Raw genomic sequence first — 22,943 nt, forward strand, 5'->3', positions numbered from 1 at the left:
AAATTATGTTTGTTAGTTAAGAAAATGTGTTTTTTTGTTTGTAAATGTACATTTGTGTATGTGAAATTTGGCCAAAAGAATAATGAAATTAATTACATAAAAATGTTTCAGCTTATTTATATCCTATGTAAAGAATCCAAGCAGTACATCTCTCCACAATAGTGCAAAATCTTTATAAATGTGTTCAATTAGAAATCTACTGATGTCTTGCCACAGTTTTCTTACATGAATACAATGTCAAAAAAGATGCAACACTGTTTCTGGGTGGTCATTACAAAAGGAGCAATTTGAGTTGATGTTTTCCTTAAACTTCTTCATATAGTGGTTGGCAGGATAATATTTATGAATAATTTTAAAGGAAACTTCCTTAATTTTGATAACAAGTAGGAATGTTTGTGGCAACATCCAAACTTTTTTCCAACAGATATAATCAATAAATCCATTCCCATAAGGCATGACTTAAGGTATAGATACAACATCCTGCTGAAACAAGGTTCGTATCGCTCTGTTGTTGAATGGACAAAAAGAGAAACACATCTTTCCTACTGATGAGTCAACAGGGTCAATAGAAGGTAGGCTCTGAGGGTCAGGTATTGACAAGTTCCTGAATAACAGCCAACACAATGGTTTGAAAAAGGTATGAATAGAATTATTAAAATAATGGAAATAATCGGGGAGATTATATTATATTTATATTATATTTATTTATATGATAATCAAGGCAATGATTAGGGCTGCGATTTTAAGTTTTGAAATGTGTTACTCAGGCCTGAATTCCGGGTAGTTTTGAATATTATGGACTCACAAAGCCTCATGTAGAGTATCTGGTAAAGTGCTACCAATAATTTTTTACCATTGGAACAGAGGATTTTTGGTTGTCAGCATTCGTAACCTCACTCCCCAGCTTGAAATGACTCCACCTGTGCTATGGAATTGTTCATTTTTTGGTGGCGCAGCTGGCTAGTGGTTAAGACGTTGTGAAGTGGGCAGTCACATGTGTTTGCAAGACAGAGGATGCGAAATCAAGGACAAGTGCAGGCATCCCCAAACTATAACCAGCATGTTGGTATCTGTTTTTTTTTTCTTTGTATTTTTTACCCCTTTTTCGGCGGGGTTGTGTTTCGGAGGACGCATGGCTCTCAACCTTCACCTCTCCCGAGTCCGTACGGGAGTGGCAGCGATGGGACAAGACCATAACTACCAATTGGGGATGAGTAGTTATGGTCTTGTCCCATCGCTGCCACTCCCGTACGGACTCTGGAGAGGTGAAGGTTGAGAGCCATGCGTCCTCCGAAACACAACCCCGCCGAGCCACACTGCTTCTTGACACACTGCTCGCTTAACCCTGAAGCTAGCCGCACCAATGTGTCAGAGGAAACACGGTACAGCTGGCAAGCGAAAGACAGCGTGCATGCGCCCAGCCGCCACATAGAGTTGCTAGAGCACGATGGGACGTCCTTGTCCCAGCCGGCCAAACCCTCACCTAATACGGACGAAGCTGGACCAATTGTGCGCCACCTCATGGGTCTCCTGGTCGCAGTCAGCTGTGACACAGGCCAGGATCGAACCCGGATCTGCAGTAACGCCTCTTGCACTGCGATGGTGTACCTTAGACCGCTGCGCCACTCGGGAGGCCTTGTCCAGGTCATGAGGTAGTAAAGCATCCCCAAACCATCACACTACCACCACCATGCTTGACTGTTGTTACTGTGGAATGCAGTGTTTGGTTTTCGCCAGGCATAATGGGACCCATGATGTCCCAAAAGTTATACTTTTTACTCATCTGTCCATAGAATTTTTTTTTTTGTAAAACTTGAGTCAACTTTTTGGACAAAATTGGTCCCATTATGCCTGGCTAAAACCAAACAGTGATTTCCACAGTAAGAACCTCATACCAACAGTCAAGCATGGTGGTGGTAGTGTGATGGTTTGGGGATGCTTTACTACCTCATGATCTGGACAACTTTCCTTAATAGAAAGAACCAGGAAATCTACTCCGTATCAGAGAATCCAACAGGAGAATTTCAGGCCACCTGTCTGTGAGCTGAAGCGCAGCTGGGTCATGCAGCAAGACAATGACTCAAAACAATCAATCAAGTCTTCATGAAAATGGTTAAAAACCAACTATTTGAACCAGTTATTAAGTATAAGCGGGCAAATACCTGGCCAAGAGAGTCAACGTGTAGTCCATAAAGGACCAGGTGGCATGGAAGAAGCCATGCTGTACTTGCATATAGCAGGGACAATACAATAATCTGATAAGAATCTGTTATTTTTTCTACAGTCTGAACAGCCAAAAAGCACATGGAATCAGATTTTTCAAGCCACATTTCAAACCACCTTAGTAGGTGGTTTTAAATCAGATACAAATCTAATTCCTGGCCATGTGACTTGTCTGAACAGTCAAATCTGAATTATTTGCTCTCAAGTGGTTTTTGGCATATCTTGTTTCCTATTTACTCTGTTGACAGTTTTGACAAGAACATATGGTAGCTAAACTAGCTTGTTAATTGTTTACAAACAAATAAGTGAATGTGCTAGAAAGCGAAACAGCTATCTAGATAGCTAGGTGACTGCTGTGGCTAGTCAAAAATGACTTTTTAGCAAAAGTTGGATCATCTTAGCCTTTGAGGCTTTATTAAAAGTGTTTTTACACTAGGATTTTGAACATACAAAGCTACTGGGAAACGTCCATGGCAGGCATTGTTGTCACCTAACTTCTGTATGATAGGAAGCATGAGTACCACCACCAATCAGCCTACAGCACTGCACACACCCGTTGTTACTATGACAACTAGTCTAGCCATGTCAACAAATGGCTGCTGTCTGAACACACAAGTCCGATTTGGTCACTTGTAATTTGCTGTTTGGACAGTCAGCATTCCAAAATGGTTTTGAAAAACAAAACTGATTTGAGCATTAAGGTCTGCAGTGTGAACAAGGCCTGGTCTTGAGATGCCATCAAAACTACAGGTCTTGCACCCCACTACAAAGATCAGATTTTCAGTTCACTTCCCAAATGCTACGGTCATGTTATATTCATTCAATACATTTAAGACCGATGCCAATCCCAAGGCCATATTGTGCAGCGGTGTGTTAACTATGGTTTTCTCACAGATATTCCTCAATGGATATTGGATACATGGTGTTAAATACTGTATTAGCTCAAAGATAATTGCCAATAGTGTGGTACTTCTCTAGACCCAACACCCTCTCAAAACCAAATCATATCCATACTGTAGGAGAACGCAATTTGGTCTCCTTTGGGAAATCACCTTGTATATACCATTTTATCCTATCCACACTCTAGAGAAGCCATGATTCACTCACCATGGTTTAAATCGATTCTGGTCTACAGGGGCATTTCTCTATTAACAACACAAAGGCTACTGTTCCTTTCCACAAGCAATGTGTGAATGAAACATTGTTAGCTAACTAACCAACACACAAAATGATTTAAAGGGTTTGGGTCCTTTGCATCAAGGCAGGATTATATGGATGAAAAAAAAAAGTTGTTTAGTGTGATGAGAATAAAGGGCCGAAAAATAGGCTAGAACAGAGCCAACTAATGACCTCTTTCTATATTGTGTGTACTGTATGTGGGCATGTATACTGTATAGCCCAGTTGTAGGACTACATACAGTATCTATGATAGCCTTGGCCTTATTAAAGAGGTAGTCAAGCATAAGGGTTGTGTTCATCAGGCATCAAACAGAAGAAAGCGGACTGAAATAGGGAGGGACTACCTGGACTAAGAAATAGTTTTTGTTCTTAAAAGGTTTTACTACGGTATGCATTACTGAACACTACCCTTTTTCCAGTGGAGGCATATGGGTCTTCCAGGAACCACATACACTCAATCTAAGGGTGGCCTCCAAATGAACTCTTTTTCAAGGGATCATATGAATGTTAATGTTGAGCCTGAAAGGGAAAAAGACAAAGGTCTGCATAATGCATGCGTCAACTTTACAGAGATCAGAGCAGGTCAGGTCTTAATGCAGCATTGAGCTTAAAAAGAATGAAGGATAACGACACAGGCATCCAATCCATGCAGATAAGGTTGAAGCGTTGTTTAAATGTATTTTTTTGTTAACAAAAATATAATTTGGACACAAAAGAAAAGACAGATGAACTATTAGCCTGGTCCGAGATAACAACTCTTCCTTCGAAATACAGTTAATACAAATGACAAGCTACTGATCGTAAGACTCCCTTCTAGGCTGCTTGTCATTTTGTGCTGCTGTGGTTATAACTGTTTCTCAAACGACCCCAAAACGATACATTTGTGGAATGAAATGAGTGTCCCTGTGTGGGCTCCTTCGCCTGTCTGTTTCATTATCTCACCTTTAGCCTAGACTAGTCTACTTCTCATTATGTGACATTGTGGTTAGTTATTAGGCTTACTGTGGCTCAGTTAGGAAGCTAAAATGCTACATTGGTGAGTGGAAATTGTGTATGCTCCCCTTAGAGTCCGTCTCCTGTCTGTATCATTACAGGGTATGAGATATTTCTTGGCAAGAGCTAATATCTGTTTGGCGCTGCTATCACCAGTCTGATTGATGAAGAGGGACTCTGTTGGTGGAGTCTCACTTGGAGCTGCTGAGAAATCAGGGATGACTGTCCAAATAGGCTGTTAAATGGAATAGGCGTTCTTTCTCTCATAGTCGATGCTCAGCTGCACTCACGTAGGCTAACGTTATCTATACTGAACAAAATTATGAATGCAACATGCAACAATTTCAAAGATTTTACTGAGTTACAGTTCATACAAGGAAATCAGTCAATTTAAATACATTAATTAGGCCCTAATCTATGGATTTCACAGATACCTTAAAAAAAATGTAGGTCATCAGGAAACCAGTCAGTATCTGGTGTGACCACTATTTGCCTCATGCATCTCGTTCACATAGAGTTGATCAGCCTGTTGATTGTGGCCTGCGGAATGTTGTCCCACTCATCTTCAATGGCTATGTGAAGATGCTGGATATTGGCAGGAACTGGAACATGCTGTTGTACACTTCGATCCAGAGCATCCCAAATATGAGTGACATGTCCGATGAGTATGCAGACCATGGAAGAACTGGGCCATTTTTAGCTTCCAGGAATTGTGTACAGATCCTTGCAACATGCATTATCATGCTGAAACATGAGATGATGGCGGTGGATGAATGGCATGACATAGGCCTCAGGATCTCGTCACGGTTACTTTGTGCATTCAAATGACCATAGATAAAATGCAATTGTGTTTGTTGTCCGCAGCTTATGCCTGCTCATACCATAACAACACCGCCACCATGGGGCACAACGTTGACATCACGTACTGCCAAATTCTCTAAAACGACATTGGAGGCAGCTTATGGTAGAGAAATTAACATTCAATTCTCTGGCAACAGCTCTGGTGGACATTCCCACAGTCAGCATGCACGCTTTCTCAAAGCTTGAAACTCTGGCGTTATGTTTTGTGACAAAACTTCACATTTTAGAGTGACCTTTTATTGTCCCCAGGACAAGGTGCACCTGTGTAATGATCATGCTGTTTAAAATTAATCAGCTTCTTGATATGCCACACCTGTCAGGTGGATGGGTTATCTTGGCAAAGGAGAAATCTCACTAAAATGTAAACAAATCAGTGCACAACATTTTTCAGAAATAAACTTTTTGTGTGTATGGATAAATTTTGGTATCTTTTATTTCAGCTCATGAAACATGGGACCAACACCTTACATGTTAAGTTTATATTTTTGTTTAGTGTAGATCTGAAAGTAAGAACCTGGCTATCAGTTTTGTCGCCATTAGTTTTATGGTCCCATGGCGTGGACCCCCTGGGTCGACCCCCTGGCAGTGCAGCAGAGTTGCGATACCATCACTGATGAATTGCGTTTTATTTCAGTGGTGGTGGGAGAGGTAATCACTCTTTCTTGTTGTTTTCTTTCATAGTCTTTGTCCTAAAGTTGCCTGTAACACACTCAGTGTTGAACATTTAATCTAATGACAAAAGCAATGTACACACCTGCCCACATCTGCACAGACAACATACACACACACCGAAATAAAACACACACACACACATTTGGCCTACCGCCAGGCTAGAATAAACAATCAAATGTTTCCTTAAACAGGAAAGAATGCAGCCAGGGTGTCACCATGTAAAGCAATGTACTTGTACATGTTTTTTGCTGGGGAATTTTTTTTTGTGTAAACATTCATGTGAAGTGCAAAATAATAAACATATACAGACAAGTGCATACACCAGTCTTTTGACTTTCTTCATTACTATGTGCACTTTAATAAGACAATTAATTGAACCAAAGGGCTTTCTCTGGTTTCTATGAATAATGACAAGGCAATTGAGGTAGAATATAGGTTAATTAATGAGATTCATATTTTGTCTTCCCATGAGATGCGAGACATCACCTAATGCCCTGTGTCACGTCTGTCGTCATGGGTAATTGTTTTTAGTATTCCTCCTCTCTTCTCTCCCACCTATCAGTTCTTGCCTCTAAACACATTAAAGTTATTGGCCAAATACAGCATGACAGTAGAAGGGAGGGGAGCTGAACACAGTTACACTAAAAATGGAAGCATTACCAGGAAGCAGTATCATAAGGTAGAGGTCATTATACTATGTGATTTAAAGTAACGCTCTGTTATATCTTGGCTAGAAAAATTGGAGGCTATTTGAGCAGCATATACAGTGCCTTCTGTATTCAGACCCCTTGGCTTTTTCCACATTTGGTTACATTACAGCCTTATTCTAAAATGGATTAAATAAAATCCTCAGCAATATACACAAAATACCCAATTTTTGAAATGTTACCAAATGTATTTAAAAAATAAACAGAAATTCCTTATTTACATAAGAATTCAGACCCTTTGCTATGAGCCTCGAAATTGAACTCATGGGCATTCTGTTTCCATTGATCATCCTTGAGATGTTTCTACAACTTGATTGAATTCCACCTGTGGTGAATTAAATTGATTGGACTATCAGAACTCAGGATAAGACCCAGATGCAGACAGCTAGAATCACAGATGTTTATTGACCCAAACAGGGGGCAGGCAAAAGACAGGTCAAGGGCAGAGTCAGAAAGGTACAGAACGGCAGGTAGGCTCGGGGTCAGGGCAGGCAGAATAATCAGAACTGTGGAAACTAGGAAACAGAAACTTGAGAACTGGAAGATGGGAAAGAACGCTGATAAGACCTGACAAGACAAGACAAACTGGCAACAGACAAACAGAGAACACAGGTATAAATGCAGATGGGATACTGGGGAAGATGGATAACACCTGGAGGGGGGTGGAGACAAGCACAAAGACACGTGAAACCGATCAGAGTGTGACATGGACATGATTTGGAAAGGCACACACCTGTCTATATTAGGTCCCACAGTTGACAGTGCATGGCAAAGCAAAAACCATGCCATGAGGTCGAAGGAATTGTCCATAGAGCTCCGAGACAGGATTGTGTTGAGGCACAGATCTGGGGAAGGGTACAAAACATTTCTGCAGCATTGAAGGTCTCCAAGAACACAGTGGCCTCCATCATTCTTAAATGGAAGAAGTTTGGTACCACCAAGGCTCTTCCTAGAGCTGTTTGCCCAGCCAAACTGAGCAATTGGGGGAGAAGGGCCTTGGTCAGGAAGGTGACCAAGAACCCGATGGTCACTCTGACAGAGTTCTAGAGTTTCTCTGTGGAGATGGGAGAAACTTCCAGAACGGTAACCATCTCTGCAACACTCCACCAACCAGGCCTTTATGGTAGAGTGGCCAGATGGAAGCAACTCCTCAGTAAAAGCCACATGACAGCCCATGACAGTTTACCAAGAGGCACCTAAAGACTCTCAGACCATGAGACACAAGATTCTCTGGTCTGATGAAACCAACTCTTTGGCCTAAATGCCAAGTGTCACGTCTGGAGGAAACCTGGCACCATCCCTACGGTGAAGCATGGTGGTGGTAGCATTATGCTGTTTGGATGTTTTTCAGTGGCAGGGACTAGGAGACTAGTCAGGATCGAGGCAAAGATGACCGGAGCAAAGTACAGTTAGATCTTTGATGAAAACTTGCTCCAGAGCACTCAGGACCTCAGACTGGGGCGAAGGTTCACCTTCCAACAGGACAACGACCCTAAGCACACAGCCAAGACAACGCAGGAGTTGCTTCAGGACAAGTCTCTGAATGTCCTTGAGTGGCCCAGCCAAAGCCTGAACTTGAACCCGATCAAACATCTCTGGAGAGACCTGAAAATAGCTGCGTAGCAACGCGCCCCATCCAACCTGACAGAGCTTGAGAGGATCTGCAGAGAAGAATGGGAGAAACTCCCCAAATACAGGTGTGCCAAGCTTGTAGCGTCACACCCAAGAAGACTTCATGCTGCCAAAGGCACTTCAATAAAGTACTGAGTAAAGGGTCTGAATGCTTATGTAAATGTGATATCTGTTTTTTATTTGTAATAAATAAGCCAAACATTTTATGGGGTATTTTGTGTAGATTGATGAGGTGGAAAAAAATATTTAATCAATTTTAGAATAAGGCTGTCACGTAACAAAATGTGGATAAAGTCAAGGGGTCTGAATACTTTCCGAAGGCACTGTATATTAAATGCAATAACATCAGCCCAGTTCTCAATTATAAGAGGAAACCATTGGGAGGGGTTGAGATTAAAATCAGATTGAAAATAGCATTTTTGTGTAATTCCACACTGATAGAAAGAGGAAAGCGTTGTGAGACACTGATACAATTAGTGTACATGGTTGAAATTGGAGCAGTTTAGAGTGGATATTCAGGCTGCATTCTGAAATATTGAACATAATAGGCTACTGATGTAAGCTCCTGACTTTAACTAACATACTACCAACATATTTTACAAACATGGAATACCAAGAAGAAAATACTGGAAAAGCAACAATAATAGCAAAATTATCAACTTAATTCTTATCAAAACATCATTAGACATGTAAATAATGTCATCTAAAATAAACATTTATCAAGTGTTATTTTAGCAAAATTCTGTCAAACAAAACTTCACCATGCTCAAAGGGATATTCAATGTGGGTTTTTCTTTCTTTTTTTAACCCACCTACCAATAGGTGACCTTCATTGAGAGGCACTGGAAAAGCTCCCTGGTCTTTGTGGTTGAATCTGTGTTTGAAATTCACTGCTAGACTGCTGGATCTTACAATTATCTGTATGTGTGGGGTACAGAGATGAGGTAGTCATTCAAAAATCATGTTAAACACTATTTCACACTGAGTGAGTCCATACAACTTATGTCACTTGTTAAGCACATTTTTGCTCCTGAACTTTAGGCTTGCCATAAGATGTTGAATACTTATTTATTCAAGACATTTCAGCTTTACATTTTTTATTAATTTGCTAAAATGTAGCAAAAAAAAAATCTAATTTGACATTATGGGATATTGTGTGTAGGCACAATCCATTTTATATTCGGGTTGTAACACAACAAAAAGTGGAAATATTCAAGGGGTGTGAATACTTTCTGAAGGCAGTGTAAATGAGGCTATCAACTGAGCCAGAAATGTATAGGGGTCCCCACAGGCTCATTGGTGACCATGAAGTTTGCCAAAGACTTAAAAAGACAGTTCATCACAAAATCAAAGTTAAGATGTAGGTTAGTTCAGATCCTTGTCTTTAAGGTTAGTGTTTTTAGAGCTCAAAGTCAGTCTTATGTTGCCCTCATTCCAGGCCATTGTGTAGATCCAGCTATACCCATCAATCCAAAATAATGAAGATGAGCACCATATCTTTATCTATGTCTGTATGACATGTTGTTCTCGCTTCATGTAGTGTTCTTGTCTCTCTCTGTCACTCACTCCCTGATGAGGAACAGGGCCACTTTGAGATAGACAGTCAGAGCGGAGACATACAGAGCTATTCACCCAGAACACCAAGAAATAATACACCCTGAGAGTGGTTGCCACCGACAATGGAGTTGTCCCCCTAGAGGAGACAGCCGCCATTCACCTCTAGGTAACCTGACGTCTTTTGCATAATGGGATTGATATTGGCCCAGTTCTCACTGAGTACTACTATGACATGCCCATACATGTTTGTCATTTACCTTTACCAGTTGCTCTTATCCAGGGTATCATGCAATTAAGATACATAATCTCATGATTTGTAATAGAGACAACTGATGATTACTGTAGATGGTTTGGAATTCTAGTGTAATTACAATAATTAGTAGTATTTCTAACATGATTTGCACTTACTTAAGTCTGCATTGGGAATTAGAAATGTAATGGTTTGAATTGAAGTTGAATTCAACCCATGTTCAGGCTGCAGAGAAACAGCACGGTGGCACCCACCCCCAAAGTGTACGAGCCTTCTCCGTGAGGGAGGACACCAAACCCGGCACTGTCTCGGCTCCGTCCACCTCTCCCCATCCCTAACAACCAATGGCAGGCTGCGTTACTCCATCGCCGAGGACGACGGGGTCCTTCAATTTGGCCTGGACAGCTCGTCTGGCGACCTGTACCTCAACCAGCCGCTGGACTATGAGTCTACCTCATGCTACTTTCTGGTTGTACATGGTGAGGACGCCACGTAACGACCACGTACCCTGGTACCCCTGCAAGGTGGTCACGTTGGGGTTTCTGGAGGACGTAGAAGTTGGAACGTGTGTGTCCACCTTCATCGCCAAAGATGGCGACGGGAGCCTGGCCAACAGCGGCCTGCGTTACTCATTGACCTTTGACCCTGAGCTGGGCAGGGCAGGAGGGTCATCGTTGTTGTCCTCAACATCATTTGCTTTCCGTATCCACCCGCTCCCCACCTGCTTCCTTATCCACCCGGCACCTTCACCACGACCGCTCCCCTGGACCGCGAGAGGACTGTGAGCTTCACGTTCATGGTCACCGCCACCGACCCGTCAGCAAGGGCGGCTGACCACAATTTTGCAACTGTGGCTGCTCAGGTGTTCCTGCTGGACGTGAATGACAACTGTCCGGCTTTTGTCTCCCAGGACACGGCCCTCATAATGGATGACACGGAGATGGGGAGCCTGGTGCATCGTGTGGTGGGCGTGGATGATGACATGGGTGAAAGCCGCCAGGTCACCTGTTGGCTTTTCTCTGGGAACAAGGAAGGGTTCTTTACTTTGGAGGAGAAAACAGGTATGCTCTTGGTAGTATTTTAATGAATGACGAAAATATGATTCTGGAAAATATATGAGGAATCATTTACCTCAATACAGTCTTTCCATAGTTTAATTCCAAGAAAAATACAAAGGCCACCAAAGCATAGCATCCAGGTAGCCTGATGAATCACACTAAATTCCTCCGCTGCTCTGTCGTTCGCTACGTACTTTAGTCTGAGACTGCCATCAATGAAGTTGTTTGTGGTGACAAGGGGTGTTGTACAAAAAGTCCTCAGCGATTGGATTGTCTCTAACCGATTTAAAGTATCAAAGCCAATGATGAGTTTTCAACCCGCTGCTTTACCCACATGTGTTCTGGCCCAACCAACCCAAATGGTGTCTGGACCAATCAGATGGCCCTGTAAGTGTTTGCATTCGGTGAAGGGTCTTGGAGGTACTCCGATAAATAAAACTAAAGTCTTTGGGCGTGGCAGAGTGTTTGGCCGGAGCAAGGAGTCTGGGTAGCTAGTAGAGGTCGACCGATTAATCAGAATGGCCGATTAATTAGGGCCGATTTCAAGTTTTCATAACAATCGGAAATCTGTATTTTTCGGTAATCGTTGCACTTCACACTTCACTTTCGTGCATTTTGCCAGCAGCTCTTCGCAAGCACAGTGCTGTTTATGACTTCAAGCCAATCAGCCTAATGGCTGGTGTAACCGATGTGAAATGACTAGCTAGTTAGCGGGGTGCGCGCTAATAGCGTTTCAAACATCACTCACTCTGAGACTTGGAGTAGTTATTCCCCTTGCTCTGCAAGGGCCGCGGCTTTTGTGGAGCGATGGGTAACGCTGCTTCGAGTGTGGCTGTTGTCGATGTGTTCCTGGTTCGAGCCCAGGTAGGGGCGAGGAGGGGGACGGAAGCTATACTCTTACACTGGTAATACTATAGTGCCTATAAGAACATCCAATAGTCAAAGGTATATGAAATACAAATGGTATAGAGAAATAGTCCTATAATTCCTATAATAACTACAACCTAAAACTTCTTACCTGGGAATATTGAAGTCTCTTGTTAAAAGGAACCACCAACTTTCATATGTTTTCATGTTCTGAGCAACATGGCACAACTGCAACATGGCACATATTGCACTTTTACTTCTCCAACACTTTGTTTTTGCATTATTTAAACCAAATTGAACATGTTTCATTATTTATTTGAGGCTACATTTATTTTTATTGATGTATTATATTAAGTTAAGACCATCCAGGTCTCAGACCAGGGGTCCCCTCTTTCTTCTACCCAGACCCTGAGGCTGTAGGTGGGGGACGTGAACGACCAGCCTCCCTTGTTCCAGCAGGAGGTCTACACAGCCAGCGTTGCCGAGAACAGAGAGCCTGGGGAGAGCGTGGCCACTGTGTCCTCCACAGACAAGGACTCCGGTACGTACCACTCTGGACACGGTTATTTTTTCAAATTGTTTTATTGTTCAGTTCGGGTGCAGAAAAACATAAAGTCGCAGTTTTCTCTCCATTTGCAGTGCTTCTACTATTTGTTGAAGATATTGTTCTGCGCCGCAGCGCTAGCTTGCACCTCATCTCGAAGTAAGCCTTGTCCGAGCCAAAATGGTCCATAGGGAAAGAGCCTCTCCTGTTTCTGTAGCATAAGGCAGTTTGTACCCCCTTATCCCCAAGCCATCTCCTTACCCACAATACATCTCCTTAATGCGGAGTGCCAAGCAGAGATGCATCAGGTCTCATTTAGAGTTTTTATGAATCGACCGGTGATCAAACCCCTAACCGCAGGGCGATCAGGACAAAGAGAACCATGGGCAGAATACTAGATAACCTAGAGCCCACATCACTCATTGTAGACAAACCCATCCACAGTTTAGATGTACACAGTGGTCACAATACAGTAGATCAGTCTGTCCTCTAGGTGGCAGCATCAGCATATGAATTATTATTTTGAGGTAGCCTATCTTTCGTGGTTGAGCTGAGTCCTATCTGTCCCGTGATATAGTGGTCAGCAAACACTGTTCGTTATCTCTTCTAACCCAATATCCTGACCATAAAATTGCATTTAGTAAAATAACCAAGTTGGCTATGGTTTGGATTGTGGTTTGGGACACTTTTTTTATACTTACAATTGATCCGTATGTTGCTCTCTCAAACTGTTCACTGTCCAATGGTAGAATATTAAGGGAAATCATTTTTTATAAGAAATATCTATAGTTTATGGAAACATTTTGGGATTCCTGTGTCTTTTCTGCTATCGCAAAAAGTATTTTGAAAGTGCAACTATTGGGTAACCTTGTGTCCTGAAAAGCCACACACACAGGTCTATCATTCCCCCCATTTTTCCTTTTGCCCCCCCCCCCCCCCTTCCTATCCATATGTGGTTCATGTCAATCAGTATTTCACACTGATGGGGTGCACCATTAACCGACAATCCAGCTCAATCTGTGAGTTTTCAGTAGAGCCCTAGAGACCTGACAGGTCAAGAATTTCGACTTCTCCATTTGTCCCATATGGCACTCTATTCTCTACATAGTGCACTACTTTTGACCAGAGCCCTATGGGCCCATGGGACCCTATTCCCTACATATAGATCCATTGGGCTCTGGTCAAAAGTAGTGCAGTATATAGGGAACATGGTGCTATTTGGTACGCAGCCTTTGGGTTTGATTGAAAGGGAGGCAGCTCCGCTGATCTTCTCTTATACTGTTTGTTTTCTCTACGCAGGCTAGTTCAAGCACACATTACACTCACGCCCCAAATGAATCGTGTTCGCACATCCACACGTTGGCCCTGTTTATTGTAACACTTTGCCCCACCGTAGCCCACCGGCACCCAAATCAAGTTTCTTAATTTCTCACCCAAATATTGAAAGTTGAGGAAGAAGGTGGCGCGAGGGAGGGGGTGGTGTTTTAAACACCAAGGAGGTGTGTGTGTGAGTGTATGTCTGTCTCAGCGTGTGTCTCCATGCGCGTGAGACATGCGTGTGCGCGTGAGACATGCGTGTGCGCGTGAGACATGCGTGTGCGCGTGAGACATTCTTGGGGGTGAGAACAGTGTCCAAGAACAACAAGCAGAGCGAAACCCCTCGCTCCTCCAGGAGATGTGAAAGGTTCCACTGATGAGTCCATAATCCCAACCATCTGTGCTAATAGGCGTCATGTTTTCATCCTCTAATCACCTGTCTCTGGAGTGGCCAGAATCTGTGGCGTGCCTTGATGGCCACTCTCTCTCCATCTCTCCCACAATCATTTATTTGATTATCATTAGCAAATTATTATTTGACTGACACCGGGTGGAAAGTTGAAGAAGGTTGTTTGTTTTTTTCGCTGGTGGTTGATTTTTGTCTCCCGCTTCGGTGTGGAGAGATCTTGAGGAGAGACTGGTTGCTCAGTACTTTGCTCCAAACCTTGCTTTAGGGATGTGTCCAGCTTACATTTTTTTTGGTAATAAAAATAAACAAAAAATGTATTTATGGAAAATACTAAATAATGCATGTTTACATACACTACCGGTCAAACGTTTTAGAACACCTACTCATTCAAGGGTTTTTATTTTGACTATTTTCTACATTGTAGAATAATAGTGAAGACATCAAAACTATGAAATAACACATGGAATCATGTAGTAACCAGAAAGTGTTCAACAGAAAATATATATTTTATATTTGAGATTCTTCAAATAGCCACCCTTTGCCTTGATGACAGCTTTGAATCAAATCAAATCAAATTTATTTATATAGCCATTTGTACATCAGCTGATATCTCAAAGTGCTGTACAGAAACCCAGCCTAAAACCCCAAAAAGCAAGCAATGCAGGTGTAGAAGCACGGTGGCTAGGAAAAACTTCCTAGAAAGGCCAAAACCTAGGAAGAAACCTAGAGAGGAACCAGGCTATGAGGGGTGGCCAGTCCTCTTCTGGCTGTGCCGGGTGTAGATTATAACAGAACATGGCCAAGATGTTCAAATGTTCATAAATGACCAGCATGGTCAAATAATAATAATCACAGACAGAACAGTTGAAACTGGAGCAGCAGCACGCCAGGTGGACTGCGGACAGCAAGGAGTCATCATGCCAGGTAGTCCTGAGGCATGGTCCTAGGGCTCAGGTCCTCCAAGAGAGAGAAAGAAAGAGAGAAAGAGAGAATTAGAGAGAGCATACTTAAATTCACACAGGACACCGGACAAGACAGGAGAAGTACTCCAGATATAAGAAGGATATAACCCCACCCACTTTGCCAAAGCACAGCCCCCACACCACTAGAGGGATATCTTCAACCACCAACTTACCATCCTGAGACAAGGCCGAGTATAGCCCACAAAGATCTCCGCCACGGCACAACCCAAGGGGGGGCGCCAACCCAGACAGGAAGATCAGGAAGAACACTCCTGGCATTCTCTCAACCGGCTTCACCTGGAATGCTTTTCCAACAGTCTTGAAGGAGTTCCCAAATATGCTGAGGACTTGTTGGCTGCTTTTCCCTCACTCTGCGGTTCAACTCATCTCATCTCAATTTGTTTGAGGTCCGGGGATTGTGGAGGTCAGGTCATCTGATGCAGCACTCCATCAGTCTCCGTCTTAGTTAAATAGCCCTTACACAGCCTGGAATTGTGTTGGGTCATTGTCCTATTGAAAAACAAATGATGGTCCCACAAAGCCCAGACCAGATGGGATGGCGAAGGCACGGCGGTTGGAACCAAAAATCTCCAATATGGACTCCAGACCAAAGGACAAATTTCCACCAGTCTAATGTCCATCGCTCGTGTTTCTTAGCCCAAGCAAGTCTCTTCTTCTTATTGCTGTGCTTTAGTAGTGGTTTCTTTGCAGCAATTCGACCATGAAGGCCTGATTCACGCAGTCTCCTCTGAACAGTTGAAGTTGAGATGTCTGTTACTTGAACTCCGTGAAGCATTTATTTGCGTGCAATTTCTGAGGCTAGTAACTCTAATGAACTAATCCTCTGCAGCAGAGGTAACTCTGGGTCTTCCATTCCTGTGGCGTTCCTCATGAGATCCAGTTTCATAATAGTACTTGATGGGTTTTGCGACTGCACTTGAAGAAATGTTCAAAGTTCTTGACATTTTCCGGATTGACTGACCTTCATGTCTTAAAGTAATGATGGACTGTCGTTTCTCTTTGCTTATTTGAGCTGTTCTTGCCATAATATGGACTTTGTCTTTTACAAAATAGGGCTATCTTCTGTATACCCCTACCTTGTCACAACACAACTGATTGGCTCAAACGCATTAAGAAGTAAAGAAATTCCACAAATGAACTTTTTTAAGAAGGCACACCTCTTAATTTAAATGCATTCCAGGTGACTACCTCATGAAGCTGGTTGCGAGAATGCCTAGTGTGTGCAAATCTGTCATGAAGGCAAAGAGTGGCTATTTGAAGAATCTCAAATATTAAACATTTTTTGATTTGTTTAACACTTTTTTGGGTACTACATGATTCCATATGTGTTATTTCATAGTTTTGATGTCTTCACTATTATTCTACAATGTAGAAAATAATAAAAATAAAGAAAAACCCTTGAATGAGTCGGTGTTCTAAAACTTTTGACCAGTAGTGTACTTCACATTTCCTTTTTTCTTCCCTCTCCCTATATATATATATGTATATATATATATATATATATATATACCCTTCACTTTATAGATTTTTTTGTTTTTGAATATGATGTTTTTGAATATGTGTTCCCACAAGGAAAAATATTATTTTATACAAGAAATAAAAGGTATTAGTCATAGTAGAGCTTTAATTCATGGTGGGTTATTGACATGTTTGTGAATTGTTCTGTCCAGCTCGTGTTTTTGACAAGTCCCATGCCAACCATGTCCAACATACATTCATCATTCATACCCTTTTTCCAATACTGAGCCAAACTGTCTGGAGCTGGCCTGGTTATGTATTCACCATAGTTGCTGAAACTATGAGAAAATAAAATAGCGGAGGCAGCACACTACTGTTCAAATTGGCCCTATAGTGTGCTATTTGTGTTTAGAGTTGCTTATGTACACTGCCGTACATGGTAGTTCCAGTCATATCATTAATAAAAAAACGAATGTTTGGAGTTGGACCCTTAGGGATTTTTGTTCTACGACCCAACATGCACAGCTTCTGACTGTCCCATTGCTGTGCAATTATTGCCATGGTGATTGCTTATCTCACTTGACTGCTGACCTTGGATGTCACCAACATATCCCCCTCTCGAAGTTACCCTGAACCACTGGTCCAGGGTCAGATTTTTTATTTATTGTCCTAATGGTTCAATGCCTGTATTTACAAAGATTATCAGAGTACGAGTGCTGATATAGGATTAACTTGGCCTTTTAGATCATAATGAATCAAATTATATGGAGGTTCTGCTAAATGAGCAAAATGAAAATAAATAAATAAAACAGTACAACACCGTCCACTATAGTCACCATAGCAACTAGACAGGGAAGAGAATATACCCCACCTTCACCCCTGACAATTAGTGGTGGAGTTACATTTCTCCCGTGAAAGTGTGTGGTAATGTGAACCATATGCGGAGATCTGCGCTGGCTGGTGCCTGATGAGGGCTGCTCTACCAGTTGACCTGCCTGTCGGGTAAGGGGGGGTGTGCTATGACTAGGTCAGGGACATCAATTTGTGTGTCTCTAGTACTCGTGGCTCTTTCCCTACTGTCGCCTCTCCCTGTTCTTCCTCCAAACCACCAACCTGGGTAGTGTTTCGTTAGGGCACACCGTAGCAAAAATTCCTATTGGACATGTTCAGATAGCTATCCGTTTCGGAGCATTTTCATCTGTTTTGTGACTGAGACGAGCATTGGACTAGGCGGGGGTGGCTGGGTTTCAAGGTGTGTGTGTGTGTGTGTGTGTGTGTGTGTGTGTGTGTGTGTGTGTGTGTGTGTGTGAGCATGCGTACATGAGTGATTCACCAGCATTGAATCAGACTGCAGCACTTGGTGGGGCTCATGTAGAGGTTAGCCAAATATTTTCAATTTTCTTTCTTTCCTTTATTTAAGTGACAGATCATATCTTGAGGTGATTTACCCCCTTAGCACAGGTTTCAATCTGGGAATCAGAAAAGGCCCCTGTCCCAAACGACTCTTTCTCTCCAGACAGGCCCCTAAAAATGATCTGTGTCTCAAATGACACCTTATTCCCTGTCATTTGGGACATGTAGGTGGGCTGACCTAACGACATGCTAAACGGTGCCGTCGGAGCGGAATTGTTATTAATGTGCCCCTAAACTTCAAGCGTGTGTCCCCCAAATGGCACCCTATTCCCTAAGTGCCCTTCATTTGACCTGAAATGGCACCCTGTTCCCGATTTTTGTATAATGCACTTATTTTGGTCTGGTCAAAAGTAGTGTACTATAAAGAGAATAGGATGCCATTTTGGACACAGCCCAATATGTCTAAAAGGAGCCTTGTGGAATTTGCTGGGTTATCAATCATATTGCGAGAAGAAAAAAGCAGTGCGTTGGTTTTAATGGAAAGCGTGAGTGAGTTTTGGTGGGAAATGCTGGAGCCGTAGACAAGGGTTGTTAATATTGAAATGGTTTGTTTTCATGTGCATGCATGCCTGCCATTTATTGAACAATGTCCTATTTAGTACATGGTCCTTGTTTTGAATGCCTCATGAGCTGGACTGATGGTGCCATGGCTACGTGCCCACAACCTTGATACTGTTTTCCTGTATCTGTGTTGGAGTTCAAATAATATTGTTTTCTAAAATACTTAATTCTCCATGATTTAGCTTGTGTGGCACAATGGAACCAAAATAGATTTCCAAAGCCTGTCTATCTGGCAGGCTAAAGTATTTGAACGAACTGTCTGTTATTTTGTGTACCGTGCATCTGATATCGGCCGGATGTGAACAGTAACCTGGAACTAACTGTCCCTCTATCTCTCTACCACGAGAGAATGCTGTGGTACGGTACAGCCTTTTGCCCGGCCCGGGCTACGATTTTTTTCTCCATCGACCTCCACTCTGGAGAGATCTGCACCATCTCCCAGCTGGACGGGGGGCTGTACTAACACTTCACCCTCAGAGGTTATACACATTACACACAGCAACTCATTACCGTTAAAGGTGCAGTCAGCACAGGGTGCTGTGATGTCCTCTGTACTTGTTTGTAAATGGAGGTGTTTGTATATGGAGGTGTCGAGGCAATCTTTTTTTATATGTGTGTTGGTTCTTTGAGTCTCTGGGAAAGTTCAAGTTGCACTGCACCTTTCAACAACCGTTGAATTACCATGAAAGAACCACAGAAATATTGTAACTAACAGTCATGGTGTATTTTGTAAGTCAACCAATGCTCACCTCAATTACACGCACACACGCACACACACACACACACACACACACACACACACACACACACACACACACACACACACACACACACACACACACACACACACACACACACACACACACACACACAGTGTACAGTCGTGGCCAAAAGTTTTGAGAATGACACAAATATTAATTCCCACAAAGTTTGCTGCTTCAGTGTGTTTTATTCATATTTTTGTCAGATGTTACTATGGAATACTGAAGTATAATTACAAGCATTTCATAAGTGTCAAAGGCTTTTATTGACAATTACATGAAGTTGATGCAAAGAGTCAATATTTGCAATGTTGACCCTTCTTTTTCAAGACCTCTGCAATCTGCCCTGGCATGCTGTCAATTAACTTCTGGGCCACATACTGACTGATGGCAGCCCATTCTTGCATAATCAATGCTTGGAGTTTGTCAGAATTTGTGGGTTTTTGTTTGTCCACCCGCCTCTTGAGGATTGACCACAAGTTCTCAATGGGGTTAAGGTCTGGGGAGTTTCCTGGCCATGGACCCAAAATATCGATGTTTTGTTCCCCGAGCCACTTAGTTATCACTTTTGCCTTATGGCAAGGTGCTCCATCATGCTGGAAAAGGCATTGTTCGTCTCCAAACTGTTCCTGGATGATTGTGAGAAGTTGCTTTCGGAGGATGTGTTGGTACCATTCTTTATTCAAAGTCCCATCATGTGATACGTAGAGACCGTTATCCTGTACGGCAGTCCTCTCTCATTTAGGTAATTTAGGCCTCTTGGCTTGTCACATCTGTTTCCACCATCGGGCTTAATAAAATATCTTGAATATTTTCAACACTCTTTCTCTTACTCCTTCTCTCTCCCTCTCTTTGTTGGGTTCTCTAACTTTCTCTATCGATCCCTCTCTCTCATTCTCCCTCTTTCTTGTGCTCACTCCTTCGTCGCTCCCTCTATCTACCTCTCTCCCTCTCGTGTCCCTCTTCCTCACTCTCTTCTCCGCTCTCTCTCACCACCACTCTCTCTCCCTCGTTCAATCCCTCTCTTTCTTGTTGTATGGTTCACAGCCAGAGTCATAAAGAACTCGGTCTACCCACTATATGAGAGCAACATTATTCACCAGATTTGTCTGGACGTCCAAAATGGCACCTGATTCCCTACATAGTGCACTGCTTATAGGGAATAGGGTGTCATTTCCGACTCTCAGCTTTGTGGGTAGACGCATGTTCCACAGACCCGTTTTGCTTTCTTGGCCTAGGGCCTTTCTCGCGTGCTTTCTCCCCCGCCTCATGCGAACACAATTACATCCAAAATATGCAATAATATTTTGTGATACAACTGCTTTCAGATGTGCACATTGACGATATTTCAATCAATCAAATGTATTTATAAAGCCCTTTTCACATCAGCAGATGTCAGTCGGGACTGAGTTTGAACAATTTAAATCTACTAAGGAAATGTAATCACAGGAAAGCCCCAATGTCTTGAAGCTGTGCCAGAATGGACCCGGTGATTGTGAAATACCAAGAGACGTAGGGCCAATTTTCCACTGGTACGGTCAGATGAAAACAAAGGGGGAAATGAACCCAGAAAAAAATCTGTTTCCTATCATATTTGGGGGATGGGGGCAGTATAAGATGTTGGTACAATGTAGAGAAGCTGTGAAAGAAGTACGTCTTCAGTTATGACTTTCAAAGGACAGTCTATTTCGTTAAGTTTAACCGGAGTGTAACCGGAGTCCCTCCAGGCGAGGACTATGGCGGGCGTTTCACCATCCATGCCACCATGGGCGCCGTCAGCACCACGCGGACCCTCCACCAAGAGGAGCGGCCTAGCTACACCCTCTGCATCCAGGCCAATGATGGCAGGCCAACCCTCCCCCGTCAACTCCTCCACCCAGCTGCTGGTGCTCCTGCTGGACCCGAATGACAACAGTCCCTCGTTTCACCGCAAGAGTTACCGCGCTTCCTTGGCTTAAGGAAGGTCCTCGTGGAGGCCCGGGACCTGGACCAGGGCCCCAACTGCGAAGTGACATTCTCTCTGGCCGAGAACACCCTGGGGGGCCTTCTCGGTAGAGCCCGCCACGGGTGTGATTTGGACGACCCAGCCAAATCACAGAGAGAGCCGCACTCAGTATACTTTCAGGGCCGTGGCTACCGACGGCTGCGCCAGAGGTCCACGGAGGTCCGCCACCGTGGTTACCGTGCATGTGGAGGACACCAACACGCCTGTCTGCGCGGAGAAACACGTTGTCGGCTGGGTCACCGTGGAGATGATCCCAAACAAGATTGTTGTCATGGTGACTGCAGAGAACGGCGACAGTGGTGAGAACGGGACTGTGTGGTTTAGCTTGGTGGAAAACAACCCATCCATTCATCAGAGTCTCTTGGGTGCTAAGCTGCAGGTGTTGGCTGCAGACCTGGGGAAGCCAGCTCTCACCTCTACCTGCCTGGTCCTTATTCACTTGAAGGGAGAGGACGAGCCACTGCACTTCACTGAGATGCTCTACAAAGCAGTCGTGATGGAAAACAGCAAAACTGGTACGTAAGAACTGCTATAACATCAGTACAACTATTCAAGACAAGTGCACTGATATGTACCAGACCTGGTTTCAACTAGTATTTGTTTTCTATCAAAAACATCCTTGATTGAACTTGGCTGCTTCAATGGAACCAATAGAATAATCCTAAAAGTTTCAACCCAGCCCATCTGGCGCTCCAGTCAGGCTCAATCAAACACTTAAGTCTGCTGTGTATGTTCAATACCTTATCCAAACTCTTTACTGGCGTCACTCTATTACGAGGGTCTCAAACCCTTTCAGTTCAGGTGAGTGCTAAAAACCATTGAGACTTATCTTCCAATTTTCCATCTCTTCTCCTTTCCCCTCCAGGCTTGTGGATGGGAAACGTGGTGGCCCATGACCGATGGACGACGAATCGAGTACAGCATTTTCAACGGCAACGAGAACAGCGACTTCACCATTAACCGACACACAGGTATGAACTGAACCTTTCCAATACTAAAAAACAATATTTATTGTGTGGTCCAGTGGTTAGTGCCACCATCCCCGGCACACATGTATACCAGAGTCAGCATGTGTTTAAATCCAGCTCAGTACCTTTTTGATTCACAATCTCTCCCACCTTTTCTGTCTCCTCTTCACTGTCCTAATCTTCAATAAGTACATTAAAACCCCAAAAGAACTTGTTCTCCTCTCCAAAATACTTCCCTGAAGCTGGAATCAAATACATTGCTTGGGCTCCAGTGTGCTGGTTGGCATAAGCCAGCTAGGATTCTTTCATTAGTTGCCTGCAGCAAGAACTTCCAACAGTCTTGTCTTTTCTTCCATGGTCGTTTTTCGAGGCCAGGGACACACCAAAGCCAGAACTTCCACCCATCATGGTTACTACATGATTCCATATGTGTTATTTCATAGTTTTGATGTCTTCACTATTATTCTACAATGTAGAAAATAATACAAATAAAGAAAAACGCTGGAATGAGTAGTTGTCCAAACT

The 22,943-nt window shown here is 43.1% G+C and overlaps 1 long non-coding RNA gene across 1 annotated transcript in view; it reads left to right on the top strand.

Annotated features, from left to right (window-relative positions):
• Nucleotides 1-14,652, top strand: part of LOC149975165 (uncharacterized) — a 34,379-nt gene extending 19,727 nt beyond the window's left edge. The window contains exon 3 of the long non-coding RNA XR_016488869.1: nt 12,405-14,652. This is a non-coding gene — a long non-coding RNA (uncharacterized LOC149975165). The remainder of the gene's footprint in view (nt 1-12,404) is intronic.
• The last annotated feature ends 8,291 nt before the right edge of the window (nt 14,653-22,943 follow it).

Source organism: Oncorhynchus mykiss, chromosome 19, assembly GCF_057628025.1.
Source record: "Oncorhynchus mykiss isolate SJ-2025 chromosome 19, ASM5762802v1, whole genome shotgun sequence".
Classification (NCBI taxonomy): domain Eukaryota; kingdom Metazoa; phylum Chordata; class Actinopteri; order Salmoniformes; family Salmonidae; genus Oncorhynchus; species Oncorhynchus mykiss.